This window comes from Mus caroli, unplaced genomic scaffold, assembly GCF_978045245.1.
Source record: "Mus caroli unplaced genomic scaffold, Mus_caroli_1 scaffold_7, whole genome shotgun sequence".
NCBI classification, from domain to species: Eukaryota; Metazoa; Chordata; class Mammalia; order Rodentia; family Muridae; genus Mus; species Mus caroli.
Genome location: NW_028227262.1, coordinates 3,815,382 through 3,832,495, shown reverse-complemented (window position 1 = coordinate 3,832,495; position 17,114 = coordinate 3,815,382). Strand labels below are relative to the sequence as shown.

At 47.3% G+C, this 17,114-nt stretch overlaps 1 protein-coding gene across 1 annotated transcript in view; it reads left to right on the top strand.

The window, feature by feature from the left end:
- The first annotated feature begins 592 nt into the window (after positions 1 to 592).
- The window catches only part of Rassf8 (Ras association domain family member 8), a 76,339-nt gene continuing 59,817 nt past the window's right edge, over positions 593 to 17,114 (top strand). Inside the window, exon 1 of the mRNA XM_021165006.3 lies at positions 593 to 897. The gene's annotated coding sequence lies outside the window, so the exon portion shown is untranslated. The remainder of the gene's footprint in view (positions 898 to 17,114) is intronic.

The window sequence follows — 17,114 nt, the reverse complement described above, 5'->3', positions numbered from 1 at the left end:
CCAAGCCTGTGAGTGACTGGAGGAAATGTTAACCTCAGCCAGGCTCCGGCCCACCGGCCTCAGCGCCTCCCACAAAGCCGCACCGCGCCGTCCCGAGCCTTGTCTGCAGGCGGGGCCGGCCGCTGTAACCGGAGCTGGTGAAGGGTCTAACACCGCTCCTCTCTCCAGGCCTCGACCAGAAAAGGGGCGGAGCCTCTGGCTCTTGGCCCTCCTTCCTGGCCCTCGGCCCGCCCCACTCCCCAGCCCTGTGTCCGGCTCTCTCCAGCTCTGCACCCTGCTCTCCCTTGCCCACCTGCAATCACGGCCCTAGGCCCCGCCTCCTCGGCTTCCGCCCCGCCTCCTCGGCCCTCCGCCCCTCCCTCCCTGGCCCTTGGCCCCGCCTCCTAGGCCTTCGCCCCGCCCTCCCTGGCCGTCCGCCCTGCCTCTTTGGCCCTCCGCCCCTCCCTTCCTGGCCCTTGGTCCCTCCTCCTCGGCCTCCGCCCCTCCCGCCCTGGCCCTCCGCCCCGCCTCCTCGGCCCCCCACCACGCCTCCCAGACCTCGTCCTCCCTGCCCCGGCGCGGCCTCCCTGGCTGGCTCGCTTTCGCGGCCCTCATCCCGCCCCTGTGCGGGGCTCCGCGGCCCTCTCGGTCCCGCCCTCCTTCCTCCGCCCTTCCTCCTCTGCGCCGCTGCGCACCGCCCTCCCTGCCGGGCCAGGCCGGCGTGCGCCCTCCCCGAGCGTCTCTCTGCCCGCTCAGCCCTCTGCGCGCCGCCCTGCGGCCCGGCCTCCTCAGCCCCGGCCCGCCGCTCGCCCTCCGCCGCCGCCGGCCGCGGCCGTCTCAGCCGCCGCCTCAGCCCGGGCGGGCCGGGCCTCCGCCGAGGGCCGTGCACCGGGACTACGAGGACGGGCTGCGAGCGCAGTAAGTACAACTTTCCCGGCCCGCGCCCCCCGCGGCGCCGCTGTCACCCCCCGCGCCCTCACCTCGCCGCCCGAAAGTTGGCCCTGCCCGGGGTCGCCTCCTTCCCGGTGTCCTTGGCGAGCGACTTTAGAGGCCACTTTTGTGGGCGAGGGGAATGCGCGGTCGGCCCTCTCCCTCTCCAGATGGAAATCGGATGCTCGCCTGGAGGGAGAGCTTCCCCTCTGGAAAAGGAAAAGTGGCGGTTGGAAGGCTTCTGCATTTTGTCTGAACCGTAGCCGCCCTGCCTCCCCGGTGGCCAGCCCCTCCGGGGAAGCGAGTCGCCCAGAGGCGGCTTGCAAAGTTGGCTGCGTCCTGCACCCTGGAAACTTGCAGAGGGCAATCATAGGGAGGCTGAACTTTAAGGGTCGGGGGCTTGGCGTGCGAGGCCGCTGCGGCCCGGTGGTGGGCGGCGGAGACCAGCTTGGGGCTGGGTTGCTCATTTCAGCATCGCCGAGCTGCCCGGGGTTGCGGAACCACTACTTTCCCAGCATCGAACGGCATCAAGGGCTCAAGCCCTTGGATCCTAGGTAGGATTTAATCGCAGTCAGTTCTGGTCCTGATCTTTGGAGGCACAGAAGGAAATATGCAGGACACGTTTCCTAGCCGACTCCAGCTTGTCAGGTCAGCCCTGCCAACACATCAAAGCCTTGCGTTAGGAAAAAAAAAAATCCCTCCAACCCGCTGACAGCAGGGACGAACACTTAGATACCTAACTGTAGATTGGGGCTCAGCCATTTTTCATGAGATACGTTTTGTCCCAGGGACGTATATTAAATATGTGGTGATCTCTGCGTTTCTGGACAGTTTTGGGATGTGTGTGTGTGTGTGTGTGTATGTGTGTGGGGGTGTAGGTAGTTTTTCTTTCTTCTTTAAAAGTCTTTAATCCGTGGTTGCCAGGGGTTGTGATCATACCTTGGAGGCACAGAAAACCGGCACCTTTCCTGTTTTGTTTTTTAAACCCAAAAACCTGTTCTTTGCTGGAGGCAATCGGGAATGTCAGCCCACTGCAGGGGGGGGGGGTGCTGATAAACCCAGGAATCAGGGCTCCGGACAACTGCGCTAGCAGTTTGGGAAGTGGTTTGTGCTTTATCCTCTAGTGGTCATGTTAATGGTTCTTGTGATCGTATATATTTCCATGGGGAGCTACCCCTAAACCTCAAAATTACACACGGCCAATACTCCATTTAAGAAGACTGGACACGCTTTGATGATTCTTCTACTGAAGGATCAGATTCAACACAGCGTAATTTGCAGTGTAGGTAATTAAATCTTTTCTAAAAATCCTCCCAATCAGTCACCCCTCCCTTGAAGAGTCTCAAGATGGTACTTTCCGTACCGGGCTCAATTTGCCATTGATCTTTGATCTTTACGATCAAGCCCTGTTTCTGGGCTACAGGAGCTTTGGGGGACAGCAGAGAGCCCCTAGAGGGAGCCAAGTCGGGGCTGACTGTGCAGATAGGAAAGGTTTTCAGTTAGTGTGAGTGTCCTGGAGAGACTCAGTTCCGAAGGTGCCCATGCCATTCCTAGGGTCACACTACCTGAATTCTGCATTTTTTAAGAGCTGTTTGGAAATTGTAGATTTAGCATCATGCAGGGCTTTTGTGTTGCTTTTCTTTGCATTTTTGTCTTTAGAGTTTTAAAGCTTATGACTTTTAAAATCCTAATCCTCCGTGCTCACTTTTATAGCCTTTGTATTTGGTGGCATATGTTAGTGCTTGACCTGAGTGCCTTGCTTTCTGAGAAATGGTTAATTTCTTAAGAAAAGGTTTCCTGTTTCTTATTAGACCGTCTGTTGTTTCATAGAATTTGGGAGTAAAACTATTGTTTACTGCAGGGTATCATTGTTCTTTTTGTTGGAATTAATTTTGGCAGACCGGCTTTGTCCATTTATAAAATGTTGAGGTCCCAGAAAAATTTGCAAGTGTTCGAAACTTGGCAAAGTTCATTCTAGGTGGAGGTGGAATGGGGTTGAGGTGTGGATAGGGAACATTGGAAATTATAAATACAGGATTCGAATTAAAGAGTAATGTATCAACTACTGGCTCTTCTTGGCTGTTACTTTGTTTCAGTCCTAAATATCTTAATGTAGAAGTAGTTCCCAGTGTTCTATAGGCTTGGGAGGGGTGCCTCCTAGCAGCTAGCCAGACTTGTCAGCATCTAGGGAGCCAAGAATGGTCCCTGTTTCTCTAGCTTTGTGATCTAAATTCACTGCCTTTAAGATGGGGATACTACTGTTATCAGGAAAGCTATGATGGACAGGCACCTCAGGCGTGCCTGGCACATCTTCTTCTACAACGGCAGCATCTCCCATTTCTCTAGAACTTTGTCTGTGCCATCCAGACTTGCAAACTCTTCCTTGCCTTTTCTGAACTCATCTATCCAAACAAGGTGTCTTGCTTACTCAGCACTCTCTTCTGTCCATCAGCTCTCAGAAACAGTTGACCACAAAGTACTGGCTATTTTTCCAGCAAAGTATCTCTCAAACCTGTTTGATTTTCAGGCTCTGCCATGTTGTCCTTTAGTTTAAGCCACTCTGACCTTTCTTAAGTTCACTGGTCTCCTTTGCCCCTTCCTGCTTGTTTTCTTGACAATAGCCTGAAAAAGAAAGCCACTTCTTCAGGCCTTCAAGATTCCCAAGAATCCTTGGAGTATGGTACAGAATCCCCAGCAGGCCTTCCTGTCCTGTTTCTTGAGGCCCCAGCTCCTCACCCACATCTCCCAGCATATAGGTCAGTTCCCCAGCAGCCAGGCCTCAGGGCCATTTTCCCAGCTCCTGAGTAACTCCTCATCTTTTGAGGACTAGCTCCAGTATGCTTCCTTATGGAAGTCTTCTCTGTCCACTGTTTTCACATCTGTTAGACCCATCTTACTTCTCCCACAATGACAGTCATTCTTAATTTGTCAAAATGTATAATTATACTGTATTTTATTGTTTTCTCCATCCTTTGTGGGCAGTAGTGCCTGCTTTACTCTCCAGTCCCTAGCGTACGCAGCTGTGCTCAGTAGAGAAAGTGGTGTAGTATCCACTTTTCATATATACCCTTGTTTGAAACTGCATAGAGCAGGCTGTCTTCAAACTCACAGAGATCTGCCTGCTTCTGCCTACTGAGTGCTGGGATTAAAGCACTCAGGCACTTTTCGGCACACCCAGGACACTTATGCTCTGTGGTATTTGTGTTTTGTGTCAGAAAAGCCAAACTAGCCCTTCTGTGTTCTAATTTTGTGAATGATCTGGAACAGCCTTTAAGTATCAGGTAAAACCAATGCAGTTTTGGTCTGTGGAAAATGCATGCTAATGAGACACTTTTAATTAGTGTTGCTCTTGTGATACTCTACGGTACACATTCTGCTTTCCTAACTACATACAGCATTAAATCAACTGTGTTTTATTAGCCCAGGATTACAGGATGGAAATATGAATTCTGCTGTGCCTGATGTTTTGTAGTGTCACGTGGTTGTGGGCCAGACAGATGGTGTGACTGCTCAGTGCCAGATGCCCAAGGAGGTTGGGGAAGCTGCCACAGGCCAAGGAGGGAAGGGACTAAGGATGCCTAGTGGTGCTCCCACAAAGTGTGATTTCCATCACCAAGTGCCATCTGAGCCGACACTAGAGAGGAGCAACAGGAGCCACCTAGAGGTGGGGACGTTCCTTTTCCGTTCTCACTAAGGTCTTTTTTAGCAGAAGTAGGCATGACCTTCCATGGCCAAGCAAGTGTAAACCAGTGTCGGCTGTTTCTGTAGTGTGGTTGCCCCACATAAAGCCCTGACTCAGTGTCTCATGGCTCAGCGATGCCTCTGCTGCTCATGCTGCAGGTGCTCTCTGTTTTTACAGTCTTCTGCATTGTCTCCTGACTTTTTCTTAAGTCAGTGTGTTTCCTTCAGTATCTCCTCCCCCTTGGAGCACATGTGACCCAGCTTCTTTCTTGTTGGTCAGAGAATGCACCAAGGACTTTGGATCTACTGCTGTCTTCCGAAGGGAGTCCTCTGCACACGGCCTCTAGGTCCCCCTCTGTGCTGGGATGGTGAACTAGAGTGATTAAAGATACCTCTGAGCTCCTGCGGCATGCCCAGCCCCATGCTGGCCCAAGAGGAGGGCATGGTTGACCAGGACGTGGTCAGGAAAAGGCTGCTTAGATCTCCATGCCTTCATTTTATTCAGAGAAACTAGTCCCCTTCTTCGCTCTTCTTCCCACTGAAGATAGAACTTTACCTTCTACAAGGCCTCAGACTTTCCTGTGTGAAACAATAGGAATGGTTTTAGGAAGGCATCTGGCATGTGACTTGCTTTGTGCAGGATCTCTGGGCCCCAGGACATTTATATCACCACTGTAGACGTTATTGTGGTTGGGTACCCTTGTAAGTTTTTGGTCTCTTAGGTGTATATGCCTACTGGCTACCTAGAACTTGGACAGTTGCCTGGAGTGTCTTGGCACCAATACCATTTATTACCTTTTATTTCCAGCCCAAATGTCAGATGCAGGTTGGTTTTAATTGTTTGTATGTTTTATACATTCAGGTTTTATCATCAAGTTCAACATAATTAATTTTAGAGCTGTCCAGGTTTTATGCATTGTAGCTTACTTTCAGTAAGCATTCAGTTTATATATATATATATATATATATATATATATATATATATACATATATACACACACACACACATACACACACACACATATATACACACGTAGGTTGTAACAAGAGGGAAGTTAAAATCACTTTCTTCCATATTTTATTCATGTAGACATATGCATTGTCTTTCTTGCTGATTATCACTGGCTTCTGAGTGCTAAATCAAATTTATCATTAACTGTAGTAATTTTATCATTGGAAAATCAGTTAAAGTGAAATGATCCTTTCAAATATAAATATATATTCTATACTCTTACTGGGTAGACATTAGTCAGCAAAGTAAAGTAAGAATTTATTTATTTATTTATTTTGGTTTTTTGAGACAGGGTTTCTCTGTATAGCCCTTGGCTGTCCTGAAACTCACTTTGTAGACCAGGCTGGCCTTGAACTCAGAAATCCTCCTGCCTCTGCCTCCCGAGTGCTGGGATTAAAGGCGTGTACCACCATGCCCAGCTATGAATTTTAGCCATCTCACCAGCCCTTATTCTTATTTATATAAGAATATAAATAATATTCTTACTATAGTTGAATAGATTTATAGTATATGCAGCTCTGTTGTAGAAATACCAATGTGGAATAGGTTAGGCATAGTGTCAGACTCTTGAGTTAAAACTCAGCCATTTAGGCAAGAGATTGTATTACTGGATGAATTAGGATCTGTTTTGTATTTTAGCTTCCTTACTTTGATGTGTATGGTGACTTTTCTTGCATGTATTTACTTATTTTAAATGTTACTATTGACTGCTTTGTGTAAATGTGTGAATCGCACATGTGGAGATGAGAGGACAGTTTGTGCGAGTCCTCGTTCTCCTCCTCAGTAGGTCCACAGACTTGGTAGTGAACTGGGCTGGCTGAGCTGTCTTGCCAGCCTTATACTTTACTCAGATAAAACTGCAGTGAACTAAGCTGTGCATGCCTGACTGCAGTTTTACAGGCTTTGGTTCAGGTATGTGAAGTCCTTGCCACCGCCAGCACACAGCCTATCCATCGTCCTCCTCCCCAAGTGTCTCTCTGATAGTGCATCCTCTTCCCAGCCTCCCCTCCTTCAAACTCCCCTCTGCTCTGTGTCCGGTAGAAGCCTGCCTTTTCTAGGATGTGAGCTGAGTGGGATCATGGCTGTGCTGTCTTACTCTTGCTGGTATTTATTTGTCTCACTCGTGTTGGTATTTGTAGCAGTGGGGCCGGGGGCGGGGGTAGCAAGGTGGTAGAGTGCTTCTGGCCTTCATACACAAGAGCCTGACTTAATCTCCAGCGTTGTAGAAGCAGGATGATTAGAAATTCAAGGTCAGCTTCCATTGCTTTTGAGCCTGGGACACCAAGGACAGTTCTTAAAAACAAACAAACAAACATTCCATATGCATGCCTGCTGTTCAAATGTATCTCAACTTGCTAATCTGCTGATAGACTTCTGGGCTATTGCCTTTGCTTGTGAGATTAGCTTTTAAAGAAAATGCCAAAATGTTTTCTAAGCACACTCTACCATTTTACATTTGTTTTGCTTCTTTGCAGTGTTTGCCTGGCCTTAAACTGGCCTTCCTGCCTCCCTCCACCTCCAGAGCTGGGGGAAGGGGCAGTGGGAGGGTGTTTATAAGCAAGTGTGCACCACCATTGCACCTTCTCTGCTGTATGTGAGCACACTCATGTCTTGCTGCTGTACTTGGTATAATCAGTCTCTTTAGTAAGCGTTTGGGTGTCCATTGGTGCATTTCATTGACACATGTCTAATGATTGATGTTGAGCATCTCTAAATTCATTTTTATTTTATTTTATGTGTATCGATGTTTTGCTGGCTCGTGTGTCTGTGCAGCATACACATGCCTGGTGTCCTCTGAGGCCAGAAGAGGGTGTTGGGTCCTCTGAGACTGGAGTTACAGATGGTTTCGAGACACCATACGGGTGCTGGGAATTGAACCCTGCTCTTTTGTGAGAGTAGAAAGTATTCTTACTGCTGAACCATCTCTCCAGCCCTGTTCATATTCTTTCTGGGTTTTAAGACTGAATTTTGAGAGGTTTTGTGTATTGGGGTGCAGTTATTCATCAAATAGATCTTCTGCCAAAGTGTCTCGGTCCAAGGCCTGCCGTTGACTACAGTGTGGGGACTTTCTAAGAGAGAGAGTTTTACATTTCAGTGAAATCTAACCTATGAGGTTTTTTTTTCTCTTTCTTATATTGGTGGTACTTCTATAATGTGGTACTCAAGACTTATTTGTTAACCCAAACTCATAACTGTATGTCCCTATGTTTTCTTCTAAGTGTTATAGCACCAGGTTTTAGATTTAGACCCATGATCTGTCTTGAGTTAATGTTTACACAATCGTGCCTTACGAGTCCAGGCTCATTTTCTACATATAGAAATTCAGTTGTTCTCACATTGTTTATTAGAGTGCTTTTGTCTGATAAATTCTCCCTTGTCCCATCTCTAAAGTCAGTTGTCTGTTAGTCAGTGGCTATTCTTAGCTGAATGGAAGCTGAATCTAGTTCTTGATTATATGTTTGGGGCATGTTTAAGAACACTTTTGGTCTCTTTACTGTGACCATATGGAAACCTTTCCTTCTCAAAGCTTCTTTTATATTGTATTTGATTTGATTTGATTTAGGATGTGGTTCAGCAGTGAGAAGCTGTTGTTACAATGATGCAGTCACAGCAGGTCACAGATCTGTTATTGCTTGTCAGTCGGAGTCTGCAACCTCTGTATTCCATCCTAAATCCATGCCTTTCTCTTCTCTTCTCTTCTCTTCTCTTCTCTTCTCTTCTCTTCTCTTCTCTTCTCTTCTCTTCTCTTCTCTTCTCTTCTCTTCTCTTCTCCTCTCCTCTCCTCTCCTCTCCTCTCCTCTCCTCTCCTCTCCTCTCCTCTCCTCTCCTCTCCTCTCCTCTCCTCTTCTTTTCTTTTCTTTTCTTTTCTTTTCTTTTCTTTTCTTTTTCTAGCTTTATCTTTCCTTTCCTCTGTTGTATTTTACTGAGCTCAAGGCAGATGCTAGAGAAAGTGTGCACTTCAGTTGGAATCCCAGGGCAGGGTAAGGAGATGGCCCGGCTGTTAAGAGGCTCCACGCCAAGACCTGTGAAGGTGTTGTCAGCCCAAATGGGGCCAACTTTTGGCAACATTCACAGTCTGACCTGTCTTTGGTCTTAAAATAGCTCTTCTTAGCTGGCACTGTGCTGCCCACCTGTAGTCCAGAGGCAGGTGGATCTCTGTGAGTTTGAGGCCAGCCCAGTCTACCTGGCAAGTTTCAGACCAGCCAGGACTACACTTGAGTCCTTGTCTTAACAAACAAGCTTCAAACCATTCTTCATAGTTGCTGTCCTCCCTGCATTTGTTCGTTTATCTAAACAAACCACACACCTTCCATGTTGGAGATATAGCAGAGAAAATGCAGAGAGTACCTGCTGCTGTGGACTAGTGGGGGAGGTGGGTGGTGAAGGAGGGAGTCTTTCTCCATGTTTCTGAAGGTTTTAGCCTCTTCTCTTTGTAGGCAGTAGGTTGCCCATGGGCTCTCTGAGCTCCTCTCAAGATGCCTATTCTTGAGCCTTTTCTCTTTGTGTTTGCGTTCCTGAGAAGTCCAGAACTTACCCGGTTCTGAGGTTTAACCCAAGAGGGACAGTCTGTGCTCTACATTGCCTTTGCTCTGACATTCAAACATGGCTGTTCTTCCTCATCTGTTCCTCCAGAGCTCCAGGTCCCGCCTGCCTAGCCACATGGCGGGCCTTCAGGCTCAACATGGCCACTTCTTCCTTAGTTCCCTCCCGGGCCCACGGCACACTGTGCCTCATGTTCCTGATTCCTTGTCTCTGCCACCCCGCTCTGACTACCTTATGCACAGCATAAGGGTCCTTCTCCTTTCCCCACAGTCCAAATTTGCCGTCTCTCACACAGACGGTGACCACTCACCTCATGTCACCCTGCAGGCATTGCTGACTGGTGAAAGCCCTGCTCCGTGGGTGCCTGCAGGGTTAACTCAAACTTTGGGATGTACATAGGACTTGTTCTTTATAAGCCAGCGTATTTAATGTTACCTCTCCAATAGTAACACTGGTGTACTTTGTAGAAAGCACAGCCTCATATGACTGGTGCCAGGTGAAGTGCAGCATTGTCCCCTTGCTTGTCACACAGCGAGTGTCCTTCAGCTGAGGACAGACAGTGCATGGAGCCTGACAGATAAAGAAAGCAAGAGACTCTGGGCACTGTGAAGCGGGCAGCTCCTCACCAGCTGGCCCGGTGGTCAGAACATTCAGGGATCATTTCTATAGGTTGTCACCTAGGACCTACCTGTCTCTGGTCTTGCTCTTACTCTAGGCTCTGATCTCCTGCCCTAGCATGGGCAGGTGACTGTCCTGCCTCCCTGCTTCATCTTCCTTCCACACCTCACCCATCCTGTGTACCTAACAGCTGGAGCAGGACCAAATGAAGGTGTCTTGCAGTGATGCCTAATAAGACACCCTGTTTGTTCGTGTGAATAAAAGGTTCTACCCCTCAGTAGCCTTAAAACCGCCCAGCTGTGCTTGTCCCTTGTAGGGGTGCTCACTTCCCTGGGAGCTAGTCTTTCTTCCATGCCATAGGTATGCCTGCTTCTATTTCTTTGTGTGGTAATTTTGGAGCACTCTGCTTCAAACAGGTGAGCTTCTGAGGGGCTCTTGTTGGCTCATTTGTTCCTCAGTTCAAAGTGACTAAGCAGGCTGTGAGCTCACTCGCAGTCAGTCCCCCTTTGCAGTTCAAGGAGTGGAAGTAGGCTCTTTGAAGCTTCATAGCCAGTAATGCCCTTGCTGTGGGAGTTCTGTGGGGTGTCTTTTTCAAAAGTGGAGCAGCTTTGTCTGCATGAAAGTCTCCCGAGACCAGAGGCATCTTCATAATATTTTTGTGGCCTTGCAGGACCCCTAAGTGGTCCCTGGTGTCCAGACTCACTCCTGGCCGTGCTTCAAGGCTTTGGTGCGTTCGTCTGTGGCCTGCCTTTCTGTTCTTCGCAGTCTCCTGGCCCCTGAGCTCACCTGGGCCATGCTTTGTTCAGCGTGCTCTTCATCCCACACATTCCGATGAGAGAGTTCCTGAGTCTCTCCCTCTGTGCCCTGGCTCACCATTGCTGTTTGGCCTTCATCCCTGACCCTGGGAGGGTCAGACCCTTCTAGGTGAGGGGTAGTGGCTTAGGGAATGAAGAAAATAAAAGGAACTTTCACTGCTCAGCTGCTTTTATTAGTTCTTTTGTTTCTGCAATCATGTCTGTGTTAGCACTTGAGCGGCACTGAGGTTTTCATGTTCAGAGATGATGGATTAACAGTATTTGTATAACACTTCAGAACGATGTTTTAAATGCAGCAGACATAGACTAGTGAGTGTGAAAAGCACCCACACAGGGGAGTTTTCCATCTTCTCAGAGTAGCATCTGTTCTTCTGCAGCTGAGATGGGAGAGCTCAGGAGCGAGGCTTCCTGGTCTGGTTCATGCTGTCTTTCCTGCAAGTAGATCATGGGACTTCTAGAAAGCAGCATCCCACCATGTTGGATATCTACTGGGTATGCATGCAGGGCAACTGTTTTTCCTTGGATTTTTGATGTAGTTGTCTGTTGAAGGAATTCACTGTCTTGTCTCAAGCAGAACATGAAGCAAGTGCCAGATGGAGAACTAGAAAGTGTAACCCCAGGCTTCAGCTTCTAAGGTGTCCCATTGTTCTGACCATTTGGTTTTTTCTCATAAAAATCTTACCTGCACTCACTCCTTAGTGCCAGATCGCTCACTCGGGGTCATGTGGTGTGCTCAGGTGTGATTATAGACTGCACAGTCATGTTATTGGTGACTTTGAGTCCTGTTCCTTCATTGCTTGTTTTCCAGTTTTTTCTGTGATGAATGTATATTTTATAACTAAAGAAAGATGCTATTTGCGGGATTGTTTTATTGTTTGTTTGTTTGTTTGTGTTTATTTTATGTGCTTGGAGTTGAACCTAGGGCCTTCTGAATGATAAACATGTTCTCTACCACCCCATTATAATCCTGGCTCAGAAGAGACAGCGGCAGGCTTATCCATGCCTGGGCAGTTGCCTGCCAATTAGATTAGACCATGGGACATAGGAAAGGGAATTGAGCAAGCAGTTGGGGCCATACCAAAACTGCTGTGCCTGTGGCCCATGTCTGCTGGGGTCAGAGGACAAGGTTCGGCCTTGTTGGTTTAGTCTGTCATGGGCTGACCCTTTGGTCCCCAGATTCGTTCATTCCTGAGGCAGTTAAATACAATGTTATCTTCCAAGCAGACTGACTAAGGATTAATTTCAGGTAATGAGTCTGAGTGAAACTGTTCTCAGTGAGGCCTAAACTTCATTTGAAAATCAGTGTTCCTCAGTGTGGCTGCTGGAGGGGAGGGATGACCTGCTAGGACTTGAACAGTTCACACTCACACACTCCCCCCCCCTTACACACACACTCTCCGCCCCCCCTCTTACACACACACTCTCCGCCCCCCCTCTTACACACACACTCTCCGCCCCCCCTCTTACACACACACTCTCCGCCCCCCCTATTACACACACACTCTCCGCCCCCCCTATTACACACACACTCTCCTCCCCCCCTTACACACACACTCTCCTCCCCCCCTTACACACACACTCTCCGCCCCCCCTCTTACACACACACTCTCCTCCCCCCCTACACACACACTCTCCGCCCCCCCCTTACACACACACTCTCCGCCCCCCTCTTACACACACACTCTCCTCCCCCCCTTACACACACACTCTCCTCCCCCCCTTACACACACACTCTCCGCCCCCCCTCTTACACACACTCTCCTCCCCCCCTACACACACACTCTCCTCCCCCCCTTACACACACACTCTCCGCCCCCCCTCTTACACACACACTCTCCTCCCCCCCTACACACACACTCTCCACCCCCCCTTACACACACACTCTCCGCCCCCCCTCTTACACACACACTCTCCGCCCCCCCTTACACACACACTCTCCTCCCCCTCTTACACACACACTCTCCTCCCCCCCTTACACACACACTCCCCCCTCTTACACACACACTCTCTGCCCCCCCTTACACACACACTCTCCTCCCCCCTTACACACACACTCTCCTCCCCCCTTACACACACACTCCCCCCCCTTACACACACACTCTCCTCCCCCCTCTTACACACACACTCCCCCCCTTACACACACTCTCCCCCCCCCATGGTGTGTATGAGGAGGTGAAGTCTGGGAGGTGATTAAGCTGTGAAGGCAGATCCAGATCCCTCATGCTCTTCCATGAGAGTTAACTGTCTAACTACAGGAGAGGAATCTAGTTAACTATTCCTCTACGGTGTGAAGACGTGGCACAGGAGGACCCCCGAGAGGCAGAAAGTGGCTCCCACCTGACCTCCAGCCATATTTCTAGCCCATGGAAATCTAACTTTTTTTTTTTTTTTTTTTATTGGTTTCTCTCTACAATTTTTTTCTGTTGACAATGTCTATACTGAGCACAGATTAATCAAACTGGTGCTTACCTATATAGCCTTCAACCCTTTTGACTAATTTTAATGGTACTGAAAGGAATTCTGCATGCTGCCAGAGGAGAAAAGACAATCCAACCCTGCTTCAAACCCTTCAGTCTACAATGGTGGCTTGCCTGCATAACATGATGGAACAATAGTTGCACAAAAATGAGAGTAACTAACCAACATGTAGTTCACTCCAAGTTATAGAACTGCTTGATACTGCTCTTGTGCTTAAGGACTTAAAGCTAGATAGGTCAGGGACCCAGGGGAAAATAAAATACTGTTGTTCCACTAAAGCATCTTAACACTAAAATGACTCTTAATGATATCTGCTATATTCATAGATTAGTGTCCTAGCTTTCTCCTGCACTAGATGGGATCTCACACAGATATCAACAAGTGAAAAATGTACAGAGAGTAAGAGATCTTCAAACACTCAGTCTGAAGCTTGATGCCTCATTCAAATCCCTCCTTTTATGACACAGGAAACTCTGGCAGCCAGAGGGCATGGATTGTATCAAGGAGATAGCATCTTCCAGACCCAGCAAGAGTGACATACATATAAAGTCTCAGAGACTGTGGCAGCAAGCACAGGGCCTGCATAAGTGTAAGCCAGGTGGAATATCAGTGCTGACGTGGGGAGGCTGACATGAGCTCTCATTCCCAAACATGAAGCTATTTTTAATGAGAGACCTCTTGCCCAGGAAAGATTAGTTTCCCCAAAGGAGTCTCCTAGGGTATACCAAATACTCTTGAGGGAAGGCCCCATGTCCTACAGTTGATGACCAACACAAAACAAATTCAAGGGCATTTTTGGAGATTTCTTTTTGGTTTCATGTTCCTTTGTTTGAGCTTTTCTTTTCCATGAAAATCTTTTGCTTATATATATATTACTATTTCCAATGTAGAGTTATTTTGTGGGATGGGGCAGGGAGGTTGTGTGTATATGTGTGTGGCATTTAACAAGTAAACTATAATTAATATCAAGTTTAGATGTTCGGGTAAGAGAAAGAGGAAATCAATTTAACAGGATGGGATTCATGAGAATACTGCAGGACTGTAGTCCCGAATCTAGCTACACTTTGAGAAAATCATTACAAATTACTCAGTTAACATTTTCATCATTGTAAATGACTTCTTTATTTTTTAAGGTTACAAAATAATCAAATCACTTCCTCTCTTCTTTCTCTGTCCAAACCTTTTCATATAGTCCTCCTTACTCTCTTTCAATTCCATGAACAATGGGTTTTCATTAGTTACTATGATGTACACACATATTTGTATATATATATATATATATATATATATATATATATTCCTAAATACATCATTACAACATTCTCAGTCTCTGTTATCACACTTTACATGCATTTTCAGGGATGTCTTCTGGAAATATACAATGCCATTAAAAAAAGCAGCAAATCAGCATGTAATTCAGGACTCCTATCTAATTTTGAACCACCTGACTGTGGAAAACATATCTATTTTCCCCAAACCCATCAAATATATTATCTCCAAATCTCAAACTAAACAAGTATCCCTTTGAAATGCTTTGTTAAGTGGAATAACAAAGAACTAAAAATTTATTGTCGTGAAAACAAATCTGTAGTTTAGTAGCATGAGTAAATGTGCGTCTGAAAGAAATGTGAGCATCCCTGTTTTTATTGTAATTCCCCCAAAGCAATCTAAATATCCATTTACATATTTCATAGATACAAATGTGATATGTGCATATAGAACACTATTCTGCCTTAGAGATGAAAAGCCTCTGCATTTTGTTTGTGTAGCCAGTTTGTTAGTCTATGTCTTTTTATCGGGGAGTTGAGTCCATTGATATTAAGAGATATTAAGGAAAAGTAATTGTTGTTTCCTGTTATTTTTGTTGTTAAAGTTGGCATTCTGTTCTTGTGGCTGTCTTCTTTTAGGTTTGTTGAGGGATTACCTTCTTGTAGTTTCTAGGGCGTGGTTCCTGTCCTTGTATTGGTTTTTTTCTGTTATTATGCTTTGAAGGGCTGGATTTGTGGAGAGATAATGTGTGAATTTGGTTTTGTCGTGGAATACTTTGGTTTCTCCATCTATGTTAATTGAGAGTTTGGCTGGGTATAGTAGCCTGGGCTGGAATTTGTGTTTTTTTAGTGTCTGTATAACATCCGTCCAGGATCTTCTGGCTTTCATAGTCTCTGGTGAAAAATCTGGTGTAATTCTGATAGGCTTGCCTTTATATGTTACTTGGCCTTTTTCTCTTACTGCTTTTAGTATTCTATCTTTATTTAGAGCATTTGTTGCTCTGATTATTATGTGTCGGGAGGTATTTCTTTTCTGGTCCAGTCTATTTGGAGTTCTGTAGGCTTCTTGTATGTTCATGGGCATCTCTTTCTTTAGATTTGGGAAGTTTTCTTCTATAATTTTGTTGAAGATGTTTGCTGGTCCTTTGAGTTGAAAATCTTCATTCTCATCCACTCCTATTATCCGTAGGTTTGGTCTTCTCATTGTGTCCTGTATTTCTTGGATGTTTTGAGTTAGGATCTTTTTGCATTTTACATTTTCCTTGATTGTTGTGCCGATGTTCTCTATGGAATCTTCTGCACCTGAGATTCTCTCTTCCATCTCTTGTATTCTGTTGCTGATGCTGGTATCTATGGTTCCAGATTTCTTTCCTAGGGTTTCTATCTCCAGTGTTGCCTCATTTTGGGTTTTCTTTATTGTGTCTACTTCCCTTTTTAGGTCTAGTATGGTTTTGTTCATTTCCATCATCTGTTTGGATGTGTTTTCCTGTTTTTCATTAAGGACTTCTACCGGTTTGATTAGGTTATCCTGTTTTTCTTTAAGGATTTGTAACTCTTTAGCAGTGTTCTCCTGCAATTCTTTAAGGGATTTTTGTGCTTCCTCTTTATTGTCTTCTACCTGTTTACCAGTGTTCCTTTGTATTTCTTTAAGTGTGTTATTAAAGTCCTTCTTGAAGTCCTCTACCATCATCAGGAGATATGCTTTTAGATCCGTGTCTAGCTTTTCCGGTGTGTTGGGGTGCCCTGGACTGGGCGAAGTGGGAGTGCTGGGTTCTGATGATGGTGAGTGGTCTTGGTTTCTGTTAGTAAGATTATTACGTTTACCTTTCGCCATCTGGTAATCTCTGGGGTTAGTTGTTGTCGTTGTCACTGTTTAAAGATTGGAGCAGAAGCTGTGTTCCACTCACCAGCAGTATCAAAATCCTGTGGCGGGGGTCGTGGGTAGCTGGCGGGTGTCAGCAGACCCTGCGCTCTAGCTACACCGGTGCTGTTCCGGCCGGATGAGGCCTGTGGCCCTACTCAGGCTGGTTTCTGCTTCCCTAACTAATGCAGTCTCAGGTCCCGCGCGCAATTGGATTAGAGCAGAAACTGTGTTCCACTCACCAGAAGTCTTAAGATCCTGTGGCGGGTGTTGTGGGTAGCTGGCGAGTGTCAGCCGACTCTGCGCCCTTGCTACCCCGGTGCTTTTCTGACCGGAAGAGCGAAATCTAACTTTCTGTTGTTAATACGCCAGCAGCCTATAGTGTGCCCCACAGGAGCACTAAGGGACTAAAACAGAGCTCCTATTCCATTGGCTTAGCTGCTTCTCTGAATGAGGGTGAGAAAAGGCATCACCTGGAGGTGAAACCATGCGATTCCAAGGTCTGGGTGCAAATAAACCCAACACTGTGGGACCTGCAGCCCCAGGGTGGTCAGCACGCTTCGGGGACCTGCAGCCCCAGGGTGGTCAGCACGCTTCGGGGACCTGCAGCCCCAGGGTGGTCAGCCCGCTTCGGGGACCTGCAGCCCCAGGGTGGTCAGCACGCTTCGGGGCAGGGAAACGTTCCTGCCGCACAGCGCACACCGCTGCCAGGCGCTGCACACGCCCTCTGACTCATGGTTTCCCTGGATGGTACAGGTGGGCAGGTGAGCAGCAGGAGGAAGAGGGCGAGGAATTGCCCAGCTGTGAGGTGGGCAGTGTGCTGCCAGCCCACAGAGCAAGGGCCTGTTTGAAGGAAGCCTGACACAGCTGCGGTGGGCTGAAGTGATTTGTGATGTCTTCTCTGAAGCGTTTTCCCTAGAAGAGAGGCC